The sequence below is a fragment of the Phyllobates terribilis genome, unplaced genomic scaffold (assembly GCF_046119375.1).
Source record: "Phyllobates terribilis strain yellow unplaced genomic scaffold, ASM4611937v1 Scaffold_453__1_contigs__length_1468511, whole genome shotgun sequence".
NCBI lineage: Eukaryota > Metazoa > Chordata > Amphibia > Anura > Dendrobatidae > Phyllobates > Phyllobates terribilis.
The window spans coordinates 517,254-537,472 of record NW_027363213.1 but is presented as its reverse complement, the minus strand read 5'-3'; the positions used below and the strand labels follow the sequence as shown (position 1 = coordinate 537,472).

At 45.1% G+C, this 20,219-nt stretch overlaps 1 pseudogene; it reads left to right on the top strand.

Moving 5' to 3' along the window:
- The window catches only part of LOC141229031 (uncharacterized), a 62,934-nt pseudogene extending 51,438 nt beyond the window's left edge, over positions 1 to 11,496 (top strand).
- The last annotated feature ends 8,723 nt before the right edge of the window (positions 11,497 to 20,219 follow it).

The following is a 20,219-nucleotide window of genomic DNA, read 5'->3' as shown; positions in this document are numbered from 1 at the left end:
AAATAAAAATGATACCGCTGAAAACGTCATCTCGTCCCGCAAAAAACAAGCCGCCATATAGCTCCATCAGCCGAAAAATAAAAAAGTTATAGCTCTCAGAATAAAGCGATACTAAAAAATATTTTTTTCTATAAAATAGCTTTTATTGTGTATAAGCGCCAAAACATAGAAAAATGATACAAATGTGGTACCGCTGTAAACGTACTGACCCGAAGAGTAAAGCTGCCTCATCAATTTTACCACACGCGGAACAGAATAAAAAAAAAAAAAAAAAAACAATTCCTGAATTGTTGGTTTTTGTTTATTCTGCCTCCCAAAAATCGGAATTGAAAGCGATCAAAAAATGTCACGTGCCTGAAAATGGCACCAATAACAACGTCAAGTCATCCCGCAAAAAACGAGCCGTCACATGACTGTCTGCCAAAATTTGGAAAAATTATAGCTCTCAAAATATGGCGATGCAAAAACTAGATTTTACAAAAAATGCGTCTTTTAGTGTGTGACAGCTGTCAGTCATAAAAACCCCATATGATTCTGGCATTGCTGTAATCACACCGACCCGAAGAATAAAGTCGTCTAATCACTTATACCGCACAAGGAACGGCGTCAAAAATAAACTCTTGAGTTAGGATTGGGCTAGGGTTAGGGCTGGGTTTGGGGCTAGGGTTGTGCTGGGGCTAGGGTTGTGCTGGGGCTAGGGTTGTGCTGGGGCTAGGGTTGTGCTGGGGCTAGGGTTGTGCTAGGGTTAGGGCTGGGGTTGGGATTTTTTTCAAAAGTAAGAAAAAAAGATGACGATATGGCGACTAGTGTTGAGAGCAAGTGCTCGCTACTTGAGTTTGCATCGGGTGCTCTGGTATGCATTTAGTATCGTGGGTATTTGAGTGACATGCTCGAGTCTCTGCCCCATATGCTTCGCGGCCAAAAAACTTTACGGGGATTGCCTGCCATGCACGAGTGATCCCCGCATGTTTTTTTTTGGGTGTCTAATAACCGTGAAACATGCGGAGCAGGGACTCGAGCATGTCACTCGAGCACACGCTGTACATGGTGCATACCTGAGTACCCGATGCAAACTCAAGTAGCGAGCACTTGCGCTCAAGAATAATGAAAACTTATTCAATATGATGACCTAATGTAAACAAATAATGTGCCGTACCTCTGGGTTCAAAATGTTCACTATACACCTTAATAAAATCTTTGAGGGGTATAGTTTCCAAAATGGGGACACTTGTGGGGGAGCTCCACTGTTTATGCACATCACGGGCTCTCCAAACGCGACATGGTGTCCGCTAACAAATTGAATGGAAAATCGGCTCAAATTGTTAGCGGACGCCATGTTGCGTTTGGAGAGCCCCTGTGTGTCCAAACATTGGAGCTCCCCCACAAGTGACCCCATTTTGGAAACTAGACCCCCCAAGGCACCTATCTAGATGCATAGTGAGCACTTAGAACCCCCAGGTGCTTCACAAATTGATTCGTAAAAATGAAAAAGTGAAAATAAAACACTTTTTCATTTTTATGAATCAATTTGTGAAGCACCTGGGGTTCCAAGTGCTCACTATGAATCTAGATAGGTGCCTTGGGGGGTCTAGTTTCCAAAATGGGGTCACTTGTGGGGGAGCTCCAATGTTTGGGCACACAGGGACTCTCTAAATGCAACATGGTATCCGCTAACAAATTGAATGGAAAATCGGCTCAAATTGTTAGCGGACACCACATTGCGTTTGGAGAGCCCCTCTGTGCCCAAACTTTGGAGCTCCCCCACAAGTGACCCCATTTTGGAAACTAGACCCCCCAAGGCACCTTTCTAGATGCATAGTGAGCACTTGGAACCCCCAGGTGCTTCACAAATTGATTCGTAAAAATGAAAAAGTGAAAAAAAAAACACTTTTTCATTTTTATGAATCAATTTGTGAAGCACCTGGGGTTCCAAGTGCTCACTATGAATCTAGATAGGTGCCTTGGGGGGTCTAGTTTCCAAAATGGGGTCACTTGTGGGGGAGCTCCAATGTTTGGGCACACAGGGACTCTCTAAATGCAACATGGTATCCGCTAACAAATTAAATGGAAAATCGGCTCAAATTGTTAGCGGACACCACATTGCGTTTGGAGAGCCCCTCTGTGCCCAAACTTTGGAGCTCCCCCACAAGTGACCCCATTTTGGAAACTAGACCCCCCAAGGCACCTTTCTAGATGCATAGTGAGCACTTGGAACCCCCAGGTGCTTCACAAATTGATTCGTAAAAATGAAAAAGTGAAAAAAAAAAACACTTTTTCATTTTTATGAATCAATTTGTGAAGCACCTGGGGTTCCAAGTGCTCACTATGAATCTAGATAGGTGCCTTGGGGGGTCTAGTTTCCAAAATGGGGTCACTTGTGGGGGAGCTCCAATGTTTGGGCACACAGGGACTCTCCAAATGCAACATGATATCCGCTAACAAATTGTCGGCTCAAATTGTTAGCGGATATCATGTTGCATTTGGAGAGTCCCTGTGTGCCCAAACATTGGAGCTCCTCCACAAGTGACCCCATTTTGGAAACTAGACCCCCCAAGGCACCTATCTAGATGCATAGTGAGCACTTGGAACCCCTAGGTGCTTCACAAATTAATTCGTAAAAATGAAAAAGTGTTTTTTTTTTCACTTTTTCATTATTACGAATCAATTTGTGAAGCACCTGGGGGTTCCAAGTGCTCACTATGCATCTAGAAAGGTGCCTTGGGGGGTCTAGTTTCCAAAATGGGGTCACTTGTGGGGGAGCTCCAAAGTTTGGGCACAGAGGGGCTCTCCAAACGCAATGTGGCGTCCGCTAACAATTTGAGCCGATTTTCCATTCAATTTGTTAGCGGATACCATGTTGCATTTAGAGAGTCCCTGTGTGCCCAAACATTGGAGCTCCCCCACAAGTGACCCCATTTTGGAAACTAGACCCCCCAAGGCACCTATCTAGATGCATAGTGAGCACTTGGAACCCCTAGGTGCTTCACAAATTGATTCGTAAAAATGAAAAAGTGTTTTTTTTTTCACTTTTTCATTATTACGAATCAATTTGTGAAGCACCTGGGGGTTCCAAGTGCTCACTATGCATCTAGAAAGGTGCCTTGGGGGGTCTAGTTTCCAAAATGGGGTCACTTGTGGGGGAGCTCCAAAGTTTGGGCACAGAGAAGCTCTCCAAACGCAATGTGGTGTCCGCTAACAATTTGAGCCGATTTTCCATTCAATTTGTTAGCGGATACCATGTTGCATTTAGAGAGTCCCTGTGTGCCCAAACATTGGAGCTCTCCCACAAGTGACCCCATTTTGGAAACTAGACCCCCCAAGGCACCTATCTAGATGCATAGTGAGCAGTTGGAACCCCCACGTGCTTCACAAATTGATTCATAAAAATGAAAAAGTGTTTTTTTTTTCACTTTTTCATTGTTACGAATCAATTTGTGAAGCACCTGGGGGTTCCAAGTGCTCACTATGCATCTAGATAGGTGCCTTGGGGGGTCTAGTTTCCAAAATGGGGTCACTTGTGGGGGAGCTCCAATGTTTGGGCACACAGCAGCTCTCCAAACGCAACATGGTGTCGCTAACAATTTGAGCCAATTTTGCGTTAAATTTGTTAGCGGACACCATGTTGCATTTAGGGAGCCGCTGTGTGCCCAAATATTGGAGCTCCCCCACAAGTGACCCCATTTTGGAAACTAGACCACCCAAGGCACCTATCTAGATGCATAGTGAGCACTTGGAACCCTCAGGTGCTTCACAAATTGATTCATACAAATGAAAAAGTGTTTTTTTTTTCACTTTTTCATTGTTACGAATCAATTTGTGAAGCACCTGGGGGTTCCAAGTGCTCACTATGCATCTAGATAGGTGCCTTGGGGGGTCTAGTTTCCAAAATGGGGTCACTTGTGGGGGAGCTCCAATGTTTGGGCACACAGGGACTCTCTAAATGCAACATGGTGTCCTCTAACAAATTTAACGGAAAATCGGCTCAAATTGTTAGCGACACCATGTTACGTTTGGAGAGCCGCTGTGTGCCCAAACATTGGAGCTCCCCCACAAGTGACCCCATTTTGGAAACTAGACCCCCCAAGGCACCTATCTAGATGCATTGTGAGCACTTGGAACACTCAGGTGCTTCACAAATTGATTCATAAAAATGAAAAAGTGTTTTTTTTTTCACTTTTTCATTGTTACGAATCAATTTGTGAAGCACCTGGGGGTTCCAAGTGCTCACTATGCATCTAGAAAGGTGCCTTGGGGGGTCTAGTTTCCAAAATGGGGTCACTTGTGGGGGAGCTCCAAAGTTTGGGCACACATGGGCTCTCCAAACACAACATGGCGTCCGCTAATTATTCAAGCAAATTTTACAATCAAAAAGTCAAATAGCGCTCCTTCCCTTCCGAGCCCTGCCGTGCGCCCAAACAGTATTTTTTCCCCAAATATTGGGTATCTGCGTGCCCAGGGGAAATTGCACAACAAATTTTGGGGTCCATTTTTTCTTGTTACCCCTGTGAAAATAAAAAAAATTGGGTCTAAATTAACATTTTTGTGAAAAAAGTTAAATGTTCATTTTTTTCTTCCACATTCAAAAAATTCCTGTGAAGCACCTGAAGGGTTAATAAAGTTCTTGAATGTGGTTTTGAGCACCTTGAGGGGTGCAGTTTTTAGAATGGTGTCACTTTTGGGTATTTTCTGTCATAAAGACCTCTCAAAGTGACTTCAAATGTGATGTGGTCCCTAAAAAAATGGTTTTGTAAATTTTGTTGGAAAAATGAGAAATCGCTGGTCAACTTTTAACCCTTATAGCTCCCTAACAAAAAAAAATTTTGGTTCCAAAATTGTGCTGATGTAAAGTAGACATGTGGGAAATGTTATTTATTAACTCTTTTGTGTGACATATCGCTCTGATTTCAGGGCTTAAAAATTCAAATTTTGAAAATTGCAAAATTTTCAAAATTTTCGCCAAATTTCCGTTTTTTTCACAAATAAACGCAAGTGATATCGAAGAAATTTTTCCACAATCATGAAGTACAATATGTCACGAAAAAACAATCTCAGAATCAGGGGGATCCGTTGAAGCGTTCGAGAGTAATTACCTCATAAAGTGACAGTGGTCAGAATTGTAAAAATTGGCCCGGTCATTAACGTGCAAACCACCCGCGGGGCTTAAGGGGTTAAAGGAGCAGACCAACACCAATTATTACCAGTTGCCTTTCCTGTATGTACTGATCAAGAAGGATTGTAACGGGACCCTAGGGACACTCATCTACCAGAAACCTTCAAGCACTAATAAACTATTGAAGTGGGATAACCACCACCCCATCCCCATAAAAAGAGGAAAACCCAAGGGACAATTTTTATGGTTGAGAAGGTACTGCTCGAATGTCACAGATTTTAATATACCGGCAATAGACCTGAACACCAGATTAAGGGATAAAGGGTACTTGTGGTACATTTTGGATTCCGCAACATCGTTTGCAGAAAAATGGTCCATCAGCTCATCTTTTTCTCATTCAGATCTCTAAAATACCGGATCCTCTCAGTGACGATCGTCTATAATTATATAATATAATATAAATTTTCCTGATTTATCCAGGAAAATGATGGACAAGATGGTGGAGAGGATATTACACCTCACCCTAGAGATCCTCTTCTGGCTTACTGGAGAGGTGAGAGATTCTGATGACGTCCCATTACATCATTCTTATCTATGGGAATAACAGATGAACAGAACTGGAGAGGTGAGGACTCTGGAAATGTCTGTAGTGAGATTTATTAATGTGTCTCTCCATAACCAGAGATTAATCACGGGGCCTCCACCTCACCCCCTGATACATGAGGACATCAATGACCAGAAGATCCTAGAACTCGCCTACAAGATGATTGAGCTGCTGACTGGAGAGGTGACACTGCTGGGAATGCTGGGACATTATACAGTAACGCTGTGAAGGGATTGGGGGATGACGGTATCATTGTATGTGTCAGGTTCCTATAAGGTGTCAGGATTTCGCCGTCTATTTCTCCATGGAGGAGTGGGAGTATTTAGAAGGACGTAAAGATCTGTACAGGGACATCATGATGGAGGTTCCCCAGCCCCTCACATCACCAGGTAATAGACAGGACTAAATACACACGGCCTATAATTATCTGTATGTAAAGAATGAATACAGTCCCTGTATGTGTTTCCTCCAGATCTATCCAGTAAGAGGACAACACCAGAGAGATGTCCCCATCCTCTTCTTCCACAGGACTGTAAACAAGAAGATCCCAATGTTCCTCAGGTAGATGGAGAGAAGGTGTCATGAGATTTCCCCTATGATGTGTAGACGGCTGTAAAGGTCATGTCTTCAGTTCTGTTTTATCCACCATTATTATGTTTTATATTTGTGTCATGAGAACGGTGGAGATAACAGTATTAGAGCCGATCAAACTTGTGACTTTTCCATCTGTCTTTGACTTTTATAATATTTGTTTCAGGGTGAAGATCTGACCCATATTAATACTACAGAGACATATGTGAGGGGTGATGAGTGGTGTAAAGAGGAGATTCCTACATATGACTACCCAGGTGAGTAGTAACCACTGAATACACAGAAGTCACAGATTCTTTTCAGACACCGGCTGTGGCTTCTTTATCAGTGGTGTAGTCGTATCACAATCGTGTGATCACCATTTTGCCGCTAGACCACAACATTCTCCTCCATCCGAAAATATTCAAATTACTTTGGGAAATTGTGAAAGCCCTTTTCTATAGAACTTACAACCTGGAGGATCCACCTACCCCCTGGGATTAGGAGACACTGACCGTTACCTGCCCAGTTCTGTAAACTACAAAGCCAAATGTCAGCGTATGTAGATTGTCCTGACAAATTAAAAAATCACTTGAAAAAAACTATTATGATGAGCCTGTAAGAGAAAGCGGAGGGTAATGATGCTGTTGGCTTCCTAGATCCCTGATATCTTATTGGATGAATCTACCTTCTCTCCCTTCTGTGCTGCTGAATGTGCTCATATGGTCCCTACAAGACCAGGTCCAGTCTTTCTGGCCAAACTTCACTTTTATGATCGACAACATTAAATGTCCACTGAGGGACACGTGTGAATTTCTGTACAATAACAACAGAGTTTCCCTTTATCCTGACTTTTCAATTTCTTTTAAAACCAACTAACTTCAAACAGGATTGTGATAAACTATACAGAAAACATTACACCTGTGCCATGATATCTCTCTAAGCTGTGCGCGGCTGATGGCTGTAATATACATTTATTCACGCCTGCAGGAGATGTGTTGGCATGGCTCGAGCCCTGGTTTCATGGATTCACTCCACATCATAAATAGTATTGAGCGAATTTGTTCGGCATTTCAGATTCAGGTTCGTGTTCGGTGTTCCGGCTTGTTCGGCCCAAATGGTCAACCATAAATGAGTGTGACTCCAGTTTAGTGTTGGATTTCTCCCTTCATACATACGTTGTTGTTGGAGATGTAACATGTTTATATATTCTTTTTTTTACAAGTTCATTCTGTATGTTAGTTTGATTGTGGTGGGATCGGCCGGCCTCACTTATGTGCGTCTGTAACTCCCTGGTAGTCTTTCAAAAAGATCTCCATTGCCTCTTCCAAATGCCCGAGATCTATATTTAAGACACCTCAGCTCTGCACTATTATAAAAAGTTCACTTTAAATGTCTAATATTTCTTCTTGAAACTCATCTGACAGAAAATATTGTCCCTTACGATAGTTTAGATTGCCAAGAGCCACCGAGCCCCATACTCCAATTACCCCAGAGAGGTTTCACCACTAGTTACTCATTTTTCTCTGATGGAGACAGTTCAGTTTTATCATTTCAGTAGATGTGTTATTGTCTATACTCACAGTTTTTGACTTCAGTAATCCTCTGATTTAACCTCTTCCTGCAGCCAGTATTATGTTTCTAATCAGGCCCCATTTTTCAAATCTGACGTGTGTCCCTTTATGTGGTGATATCTTTGGAATTCTTCACAAAGGATAATAGGAAACAAATGGACCTTACAAATTATTTTCCAACTTATTTTGAATCTGACAATCCCCTATATACGGTTGTACACTACTGTCTGGGCACATGGCAGGTTAAGAAGGGAAGAAGCGCCATTTAGCTATTAGGAATGCTCGAAAGATGGCTACCACGAACAGGCTTATAACTATCTACCCTGTTTACAGATTTCTCAAATTACTTTGCTCATCACCCTTTAACACCTCTACATGGATCTGAACCTACACAGAGACCCCTAGGCTTGGGCCACTGTGTTACCTGCTATTCGGTGGAGTGAGATGGGAAGAAGAATAGTCAGGTAGCCGGGTCAGAACCAGGAGGGCAGAGAAAATACAAAATCAGAAGACGCAAGAGTAGTCAGTAAACGGGCCGAGGTCACAACAGAAGTAAATACACAAGCCAGGAGCTGAGCACAGAGGACTGAACCAGAGGAGAACAAGGCTGTATCTGGCAGCTTCCAGCAATATGCTTCCACCTTTAGTAGGGTGCAGTGCTCTCCAAATGGCTGAAGCAGGGAGCAGATTAATCCAGCTGGACAGCACACACACCCATACTGCCAGACTGGATGGTACTACTGGTCCCAGCAACCCTAATCTTAGTGGCTGGACAGAGCCTGAGCCTTTAACTCCATATTTGGGAGGCAGAATGAACAAACAGTTGAACACCACGCTCCACTGCTTCATCCTATGAGATTTTCTATTAGATGGTCATTGTCCTGGTGAATAAGTGAATTTTTTAATATAACTTGCCTTTTTTATAGACAATTTAAGTAGAAATGTTCAAAAATATAAAATTGAAGGATTTTTTATTAATAAATAATAATTGGTTTTATTCTTGGCAGATGTCTGTACCAGGAGATCAGAGGGACAGCTGACATCTTCAATTTTCAAATCAGATAATTTTCAGATCCCACAGGATACAATTGAAATGAATGACATTACTCTAGATTTACCATCATCCCTTCACAGAAAAGATCTGTCATCTGATCCTTTGAAACAGGTCCCGTCTTCTGATTTATTACCGACTAATAAGGAAAATCAAAGTCACAAAATAAGCATTAAAAAACAAACTGCTCCTAAAGCAAAGAGGCCATTTTCACATTCAGAATATGGATATAGTTTTCCTCTCAAAAAGTCTTTTCTTAAACATCAAAAAATTCACACAGCGAAGAATAGATTTTCTTGCTCCAAGTGTGGGAGATGTTTTAATCAGAAATCAAGTCTTGTTAGGCACCAGATAACTCACACAGGAGAGAAGCCATTTTCCTGTTCAGAATGTGGAAAATGTTTTACAGAGAAATCCACTCTTATCAAACATCAGAGAACTCACACAGGAGAGAAGCCATTTTCATGTTCAGAATGTGGAAAATATTTTACAGAGAAATCAACTCTTATCAGACATCACAGAACTCACACAGGAGAGAAGCCATTTTTCTGTTCAGAATGTGGAAAATGTTTTACAGAGAAATCAACTCTTATCAGCCATCAGAGAACTCACACAGGAGAGAAGCCATTTTCATGTTCAGAATGTGGAAAATGTTTTAACCAGAAATCTAGTTTTCTTAAGCACCAGAGAACCCACACTGTGGAGAAGCCTTTTCCATGTTCAGAGTATGGGAAATGTTTTGTACAGAAATCAAATCTTTTCAAACATCAGACAACTCGCACAGGGGACAAGCCTTTTCCATGTTCAGAATGTGAAAAATGTTTTACAGAGAAATCAACTCTTATCAGCCATCAGAGAACTCACACAGGAGAGAAGCCATTTTCATGTTCAGAATGTGGGAAATGTTTTACAGAGAAATCAACTCTTAGCAGCCACCAGAGAACTCACACAGGAGAGAAGCCATTTTCATGTTCAGAATGTGGGAAATGTTTTGCAAAGAAATCAAATCTTATCAAACATCACAAAACTCACACAGGGGAGAAGCTTTTTTCGTGTTCAGAATGTGGGAAATGTTTTACAGAGAAATCTACTCTTATCAAACATCAGAGAACTCACACAGGGGAGAAGCCTTTTCCATGTTCAGAATGTGGAAAATGTTTTATCCAGAAATCTGATTTTGATAAGCACAAGAGAACCCACACAGTGGAGAAGCCTTTTTCATGTTCAGATTGTGGAAAATGTTTTGTACAGAAATCCTATCTTAATATACATCAGACAACTCACACAGGGGAGAAGCCATTTTCATGTTCAGAATGTGGGAAATGTTTTGCAAATAAATCATATCTTTTCAAACATCAGAGAACTCACACAGGGAAGAAGCCTTTTCCTTGTTCAGAATGTGGAAAATGTTTTACAGAGAAATCAACTCTTATCAACCATCAGAGAACTCACACAGGAGAGAAGCCATTTTCATGTTCAGAATGTGGGAAATATTTTACAGCAAAATCTAATCTTATCAAACATCACAAAACTCACACAGGGGAGAAACCTTTTTCATGTTCAGAATGTGGGAAATGTTTTACAGAGAAATCAACTCTTACCAAACATCTAAGAACTCCCACAGGGGAGAAGCCTTTTCCATGTTCAGAATATGGAAAATGTTTTAACCAGAATTCTGATTTTGATGAGCACCAGAGAACCCACACAGGGGCGAAGCCTTTTTCATGTTCAGATTGTGGGAACTGTTTTGTACAGGAATCACATCTTAACAAACATCAGAGAATTCACACAGGGGAGAAGCCTTTTTCATGTTCAAAATGTGGGAAATGTTTTAACCAGAAAGCGCATTTTGATAACCACACTGGGGAAAATGCCGCAACTACACCCAACTAGTCTCTGTACAGACAAGAAAGGCCCTAGCTGCACAACTAAAAACACCACCACAGACCTAACTCCCTAATAAGCCGTTGAGGAGTTTCTCGTACCTCCTGAGGAACCAGAGGGGAGGCTGCAACACACTGTCAACAAGGGGAAAGGAAAGTATGAAGTAATATACAAAAAACCTGAATGAGAAACAAAAACCCATTCATATAGGGCAAAGAAGGCAAGCTAAGGAGAACCAAAAATAAAAGGAACGAGTATAATCTCCTAGAAACCTAACATTGCTAGAATGAAAAGGTACTGGGAGGGAAAGCAAACTGACCGGGAGGATATTTTCACCTTTGTGGTGAAACTTATAAAATTCATCCTCACCAACTGTAAATGTAAACCTGTCCGTTTATAATGACCACGGACAAGATAAAGATTCCCAACTCACATCAGGACCACAAGATCCCAGGTACTTTCAGCTGCATCACATCTAATGTAATGTACTTAATATGTAGCAAATGTCCAACTGGGGGTCTGTATGTAGGGGAGACAGGGCAAAAACTTGGATGAATTCTCATCGCCACACAAAAAAAGAATAGATCTACTTGTGGCCACACATTTTTACGGCCACAACTGCTTATCCTTTTCCCAAACTGATAGTTCTGCTTCATGTCACTTGTCTTATCTATTGCATTATTCCTGAGCCCTATTATGTATAAATATTTGACTCTTCAGATTTTGTGTTATTCTTTGTCTGATGAAGAGACCTGAGTAGTCTCGAAAACTTACTGACTAATGGCTAACTGAAAAGATGGTATCAACCACTAAGGACTCTCAAATTTTAATATTTTTCTCCATACAGCAATTTTAAGATCTCTCCACAGGTTTTCAATGGGATTTAGATCCAGACTCATTGCTGGTCAGAACTCTGCAGTACTTTGTTTCCATCCATTTTCTGGGTGCTTCTTGAAGTATGTTTGGGGTCATTGTCCTGCTGGATGACCCATGACCTAGGACTCAAACCCAGCTTTCTGACACTAGGCACTACATTGTGACCCAAAATCCTTTGCTAATCTTCAGATTTCATGATGCCTTGCACACAGTCAGAGGCAGCAAAACACCTTTGAACCTCCACCATATTTGACTGTATGGGTTGTAAATTTATTGATTATGCAGTTCTTTTCTCCTTTTTCTGTTTTCTCCATGCTTAGTGTGCCACACATATGCACACAATGCAAAGATTGAATTCATTTCTCCCATTTTTATCTGGTTTTAGTTGTGATTTTCATATTGCCCACACCTGTTACTTGCCACAATTGCGTTTGAACAAGCTTCACATGCTTGAAACAAAGTTGTTTACCCATAATTTTGGCAAGGTGCCAACAATTTTGTCCGGCCTATTTTGTGTGAAATTATGTTTAATTTGCCTTTTTTTCTCTGTTTTCTTGTGTTGTTCCAATACATGCAAAGGAAATAAACGTTTATAGCAAAAAGTGTAATTTCAATCATTTTCAGGGAGAATTACTTCATTTTGTGGAACAATTTCAAGGGAGCCAGCACCTTGACCATGACTTGTTTTTGTTGCCTTTTTAATATGTTGCAGCATATCATCCTCTACTTGTTCAGCTATATTAGGAGGCTTGTAGCAAAGTCCAATTAGCAGCTTTGCATTATTGCCATTTCCGTGTACATTTACCCAGGCTGATTCTACATCAGGAATGTAAAACTCAAAACATGCAGAGGGACAAAATGAAAAACGTGGACAAAGTCGTGGGCCAACTAGTATACAGTATAATGGGCTCCACATAGTCCACCATACAGTATAATGGGCCCCACATAGTCCTCCATACAGAATAATGGGCCCCACAAAGTCTTCCATACATAAGAAGCAAGAGGAAAAAACTTCAAGTCAGAGTCCCATATAATACTGAAAAAATTACAAAATTTTATTAATTATAATTAATACAGGAAAAAAATATGAATTGCAGAAACAGAGGCAGTTAATAGTAAAATAATGGAGGAGCACTAATGAGGAGCATGAGACAAATTAACATGATTCTTTTCTGATGTAAATACATAATTGGGCTGCCAAAAAAATAAGTATATATTGTTAAAATGCAGTGAAGCATTCAATAAAAGTGCAGGTTCTTATGAGGTAGGTCAGAAGTAGTTGCTATATAAGAGGTTAGTCATACCGCTGTCTATATATAGGTACTAATCTAGATAGCTCATACTGGGGGTAGCAGATCTTTATAAGTGGTATCAGTGCCTGGACCCCTTAGGCTACAGAGTAAAAGTATATCCTAATACATATTAAAGCCTAGAAAATGCACCTAAGTAGGAAAAAAGATTAAAGAATGGCACCAAAAAGAGTGTAGCATGAATCCTATAGTATACTTACAGCCACAGTGGATGTGAACACAGTCCTCAATGGCACTCACCCTAATGTGCGTTTCGGCACGGCTGCCTTCGTCAGGAGGTGGCGTCAATGAAGGTGGGTAGGGTTTAGAAACCCTTGAGCCAATAGAAAAGGGGGTGTGTAGTCTCTCTGCCAATGGGTGTGGGGATGGAGTGGCATGACACATGGCAATCACCGCCGCATCCACGGCAACATCACCATGACGCAGCAAGCACGTGGTGAACCACGTGACCGCGCATCATGGAGCAGATATTGTTACGGCCAGTGAGGACACCACAGAGAACAGTGAAGCCATGCGTACCGCCCAGTCCACAGACATATATAGTCAAATACAACCGGAGAGAAAAGGAAACTAACATAATGGGGTAAACTGTCAATAACAGCATAACCCAAATGTATATACAGTACAGACCAAAAGTTTGGACACACCTTTTCATTTAAAGATTTTTCTGTATTTTCTTGACTATGGAAATTGTACATTCACACTGAAGGCATCAAAACTATGAATTAACACATGTGGAATTATATACTTAACAAAAAAGTGTAAAACAACTGAAAATATCTCTTATATTCTAGGATCTTCAAAGTAGCCACCTTTTGCTTTAATGACTGCTTTGCACACTCTTGGCATTCTCTTGATGAGCTTCAAGAGGTAGTCACCGGAAATGGTTTTCACTTCACAGGTGTGCCCTGTCAGGTTTAATAAGTGGGATTTCTTGCCTTATAAATGGGGTTGGGACCATCAGTTGTGTTGTGCAGAAGTCTGGTGGATACACTGCTGATAGTCCTACTGAATAGACTGTTAGCTGCTTTTTTCTTGCCATAATACAAATTCTAAGTAAAGAAAAACGAGAGGCCATCATTACTTTAAGAAATGAAGGTCAGTCAGTCTGAAAAATTGGGAAAACTTTGAAAGTGTCCCCAAGTGCAGTTGCAAAAACCATCAAGCGCTACAAAGAAACTGGCTCAAATGAGGACCGCCCCAGGAAAGGAAGACCAAGAGTCACCTCTGCTTCTGAGGATAAGTTTATCCGAGTCACCAGCCTCAGAAATCGCAGGTTAACAGCAGCTCAGATTAGAGACCAGGTCAATGCCACACAGAGTTCTAGCAGCAGACACATCTCTACAACAACTGTTAAGAGGAGACTTGGTGCAGCTGGCCTTCATGGTAAAATAGCTGCTAGGAAACCACTGCTAAGGACAGGCAACAAGCAGAAGAGATTTGTTTGGGCTAAAGAACACAAGGAATGGACATTAGACCAGTGGAAATCTGTGCTTTGGTCTGATGAGTCCAAATTTGAGATCTTTGGTTCCAACCACCGTGTCTTTGTGCGACGCAGAAAAGGTGAACGGATGGACTCTACATGCCTGGTTCCCACCGTGAAGCATGGAGGAGGAGGTGTGATGGTGTGGGGGTGCTTTGCTGGTGACACTGTTGGGGATTTATTCAAAATTGAAGGCATACTGAACCAGCATGGCTACCACAGCATCTTGCAGCGGCATGCTATTCCATACGGTTTGCATTTAGTTGGACCATCATTTATTTTTCAACAGGACAATGACCCCAAACACACCTCCAGGCTGTGTAAGGGCTATTTGACCAAGAAGGAGAGTGATGGGGTGCTCCGCTAGATGATCTGGCCTCCACAGTCACCAGACCTGAACCCAATCGAGATGGTTTGGGGTGAGCTGGACCGCAGAGTGAAGGCAAAAGGTCCAACAAGTGCTAAGCATCTCTGGGAACTCCTTCAAGATTGTTGGAAGACCATTTCCGGTGACTACCTCTTGAAGCTCATTAAGAGAATGCCAAGAGTATGCAAAGCAGTCATCAAAGCAAAAGGTGGCTGCTTTGAAGAACCTAGAATATAAGACATATTTTCAGTTATTTCACACTTTTTTGTTAAGTATATAATTCCACATGTATTCATAGATTTGATGCCTTCAGTGTGAATGTACAATTTTCATAGTCATGAAAATACAGAAAAATCTTTAAATGAGAAGGTGTGTCCAAACTTTTGGTCTGTGCTGTATGTTAAAAATATAGGGTATAGGCAATAGCCAATTATATATAAGTATGAGAAGTTAATTGGCAATGACAAAACAAAGTATATCTTTAAGAAAAGCTTGAAGTATAACATGATTATATGAGATCATAGTATAAATGCATAATAAGATATAAGAAAATATCTCTCAAAATATCGATCTATAAATGCGAAAGATATACAATATTAACTGTATGGATCAAAAATGTGCACAGAGAAAAAAAGTTACAGATCTTGAGAGCCAAATAGTGCCGGCAATTATGTCCATGTTATCCAATAGCAGAATGGAAGTCCTCAACGTCATTGACTGGTAGAAATGGAGATATCACGTATACAAACATGCCAATCACCATGTAATGCCTTTATGAAAATTTGGTAGAAAAAGACGACGAACTCTCATAGGAGAACACTAAAGAAATAGGAAAAAGTTTAAATTAAAAAAAATACTCAACCATACTAGATAAAAAGGTAAGACAAAATAGCTAAAACAATGTGGATATAGGTGAGCAGAGAAATGGGGCATAACTAATATTTTCGTTCAAGCCCAATGGATGGAGTGCTTTTAAAGTCCAAATCCATCTGCTCTCTTTCTGGGCTAATAGTTTGCTCACTCTACCTTCCCTAATATTAGTGGTGATCATGTCAATACACCGAACTTTAAGTTTAGATGCGTCACACTTATTGTGTATTCTAAAATGCTTGGGAATAGTTTTTAACGTAGAAATATCAGTTTCATTTACCGCCGCTTCAATACCTAGGACGTGTTCACGTATTCTTGTCTTAAGTTGTCTAGTTGTGAGCCTTACATAGATTTTAGGACACAGGCATGTCGCATAATAGACCATAGCTTTAGAGATACAAGTTATAGGTTTGGTGATGTAATAGGTCCTAGAGCCCTGGGAATATGTGAAAGAGTTAGCTTGTTCAACATTAGGACACGCCACACATCTACCACATGGTACACATCCATTTACTGGAGGTGGTCTTTTCTGAAAATTAGGGGGAGTGGTAGAATAATAGTGGCTTCTCATAAGGTGATCACAGAGATTTTTTGCCTTTCTGAAAGTGATTTGCTGTCTCTCTGGTAGATATTTTGCCAATATGGGGTCAGCCATTAAGATGGGCCATGATTTGATAAGACAGTCACGTAATTCTGTCGCTTTAGAGTGGAATGTTGTAATGAACCGTAACTACTGATGAGCGAGCATGCTCGCTACTGCTCGGTGCATGCCCGAGCATCTCACTGCTTGCCCGAGCATCTCACTGCTTGAGATGCTCGGCGCTCGCCGATTATTTCCGGGGTTGCTCGGCGGGAGCTCGGTTCCCCTCACTGCATGTTTGGCGATCATTAGAGCGCCAATCAACATGCAGTGATTGTCTGCCACACACTGTAATGCTACAGCCATGTAGGTTGTGGCATTACAGTGATTGGCTGGCCGCACAGCGTCATCAGGTCTATATCAGACCTAGCGCCGCCATGCTAGGCAGGCTGGCAGGGTATATAGCAGACTACAGTGCACATAGCAAGAGGGTCCATTCCAGTTCAGCCTGCTGCAGCTTCATTCAGGAAGTGGTGGAGGTGGAGCCTGCAGTGGGCTGTGTGCCCTGTGCTGTCTGTACTGTGTGCTGCTGTGGAGAGAGCTCCTGGGAAGGGAGGTTTTTTTTTTTCCATCTGGGACTTTTTGTCTGCCCCCTTCCCAGGAAACAAGGCTCAGAGTGGGACTGGCCTCCGGGGCTGGGCCCCCGGCTCCCACCTCCCGGTCCAAGCTGGCGGGGGGTGGGAGAAACACCAAGCCGGCTAAGGCAACAAGATCTGGCCAAGACAGCAAGGGGTCCGGCATGAGGACCCGGAGGACCCCCGAGGCTATGACCGCGGCGGCTCCTCCCTCCGGAGGTGGGTCGAGTATGAGCGGAGGTGCTGCAGCGGTGCCCCCTGATTGGGGTACCAAGGCGTCGAGGGAGGCAACCGTCACCTATGCCTCCCGTATACATGCACACCTCTGCGAGTATGAGGACGCCACAAAGAAGCTAAGTTCCCTCTGGGGGGAGTTGAGGGTGGCTCAGGAGAGGTCCGTGAGGGCCTCTGGCAGTAAGAAGCCTGAGCTATCCGCCGCGGTCCGGAAGATCAAGCGGGCCATTCAAGACCTGGAAGACCGCAGGAGCATCATCTTGGCGGGCAGTGGACCCTTCAGGGAGAAGCTGCTTAATGATGACCGGTTCAGAGCCATGACCGGTGGGGCTCTGGAGGGGTCGCAGGGCCCCGGCCAGGCGGTGGAGGAGGAGGAAGAAGAGGTATGCGTGGAGGAGGTCGCACCCTACCCACCGCCTGGTGGCCTGGTAAGTGATCTCCAGGCATCGCATAGCGGGATAGCCCCTGAGCAGATGGCTCTCCCGTCTGATTCTAGCCCTTCAGAGGGCAGCGGGAGCGAGGGGGAGGATGAGGAGGATGGGAGCAGTAGCAGTGAGGGGGGCTGCCTTATCATGCAGCAGATCCAGCAGATCGAGTCCCCGATACGTTTTGGTCAGCTTACGTTCGGGGATGAGATCTGCGAGGATGAGGCACCCGTGAGGGGGATGAAGAGAAAAGCAAAAAAAAAGAGAAAAACAACTGTTGCGCACAAATTTGTGTATGTCCCCCTCTCTGGGGCCCCCCTGTCCCGTTGTGCGGCACCCGCTACCCACCCCGGCTTGGACTCTGTTGTGGGTCCACAGCGAGGGAGCGGGGAGAACATAGGCCATGGCACGCAGAGCGCTGCCTCTGTTTGTGGTAATGGAGGCAGTGGGTCCAAGGTGTCTGATATGGAGCATGGCGCGGAGGGCGGCCCGATGGTGGGAGTCATCAGTGGAGGTGCTCGGGCTGGATCCCCTGTAAAAGGGGGGTCTGGCCTGGCACCTGGTGCGCCTGCTGGCGTGCGGGGGGCGGCGTGTACATCCGCCGCTGCCTCCTGCGCTGCCGGCGGTGCACCGACAGCCGGGGCCGCATCTCCGGCGGCGTGTGCTGGGGTGTCTGGGTCCCTCACGCACGGATCCACTAAATCTGGATCACTTTCAGGGACCCAGAGACCTGGTAAGGTGAAGGGCGCGGGGCCTGCGGCTCCGGCAGAGCCGGCTCATAAACGAAAGGTGGGGCTTGCTCCCCTGGCAAAATCCGTGGCGAGGTCGGGGCCCCCTGCGCAGGGGCCCAGTAATGGGTCAGCGCGGGGGGCTCCACCGCCGCTGGGTGCCGAGGGGGAGTGGCCTAGCCTGGGGCCGGCCACCGGAGCTGGGGTGGCCAGGCTTTTTGTGGCAACGGGTGTGACGGTAGGGGGTGCTATGCCCCTGAGAGCTGGTGCCGCTGGTCCAGGGGCCCCTGTGAGTAGACCCGGCTCCGGGTCAGCTTCGGGGGTCCCTGCGCGGCCGGCTTCGGGGGGTGTGGCCTCCCAGCCGTCCACAGCGCCAGTGGGAGTGGCCTCTGGGGCCCCCACCGTGCTGCCTGGTGCGGGGGGCGTGGCCTCCATGTCACCAAAGGCACCGGTGGGAGTGGCCTCTGGGGCCCCCGCCGTGCTGCCTGGTGTGGGGGGCGTGGCCTCCCTGTCATCCACGGCACCGGTGGGAGTGGCCTCTGGGGCCCCCACTGTGCTGCCTGGTGCGGGGGGCGTGGCCTCCCTGTCACCCACGGCACCGGTGGGAGTGGCCTCCGGGGCCCCCACCGTGCTGCCTGGTGTGGGGGGCGTGGCCTCCCTGTCATCCACGGCACCGGTGGGAGTGGCCTCTGGGGCCCCCACTGTGCTGCCTGGTGCGGGGGGCGTGGCCTCGCGGGTAAATCCCGCACAAGTGGGCGTGGCTTCACCCGAAAAGGGGCGGGGCTTAGCGCCGGCAGCTGCTGGGAGCAGTGGTGCCACAGTTGTGGCTAAAAATGGAGGTGGTGCCTGCCTGCCGGTGTCCTCTGTGCCCACGGGCTTATCTGGGGCAGGGGCGCCGGCAAAAATAGCTGCAGCACCAGGCTCCCAAAACCCCCCGGCAGGGAAGGTGCTGCCAGCAGGTGGCAGCAGTAGTAATGCTGGTGGAAAACCTGCTGGCAGAAAGTGTGTGGAGAAAAGAAATAACTGTGACCCCAGTGTGCATGTGAGTGGGAGTGGGGCAAGTGGGGTCACTGTCGGTATGGATGTGTCTGTGGTGGAGGAAGCGAGTGCTGGTGTGTCTGTTGCTAGTGGGGGGAGTGGGGGTGGGGCTGGTCCATCTGCCCCCCCGGCTGCTGGTCCCCGGAGTTTTGCGGGGGTAGTAGCCGGGGCCTCGGGGTCTTCTCGGGGGGCTTCCTCACCTCTGGACCTCAGGGATGGTGACTTGCGACGCCGTTTCCTGGAGGCCCTCAAGAAGGGAGAACGGACGATCCAGGTAGAGGGAAGAGAGGTGGACCTGGCCTTTTGGCTAGATAGGCATGGCCTGGCCGCCTTCCAAGATAAAAAGGAGGGGGAGACAGCGTGGTCCCTCCCGACAGCCGGGCAGGGGGTGGCCAGGAGGAATGTAGTTCGTCTTCGGTGGAGGGGCAGTGAAGCGTGCCCGCCAAGAGCAAGGGTCGTGGAGCTCCTCCTGAAGATGAACTTCAGGGCGACTGACATCTTTGCCCTGATCCATCCTTTTGGTACCCCCATCTTCGACATCAGTTTTGTTCGGCCGGAGGGCCTAGAGCTTTTTTGGTCGAATTTTGAACTGGTGAAGGGGGAGCCCGGCTGGCGAGACTTTGCCGTGCAGGCGGTGTCTCGCCAAAATGGAATAAAGAGAGTGACCGTTCTAACTAATAACGAGTCACTCTCTGGGGTCGATATTATGACGTGGCTTTCCCGCTATGGGGAGGTCACGGACGTCCCAAAAAAGAACAGGGACGAGTTTGGCATCTGGTCAGGGGGCTGGACCTTCATGATGAGGTTGAAGGTCTCAGGCGGTACTGTCACCCACATCCCCTCCTCAGCATTCCTGGGGAGGGACAGGATCCTGATCTTC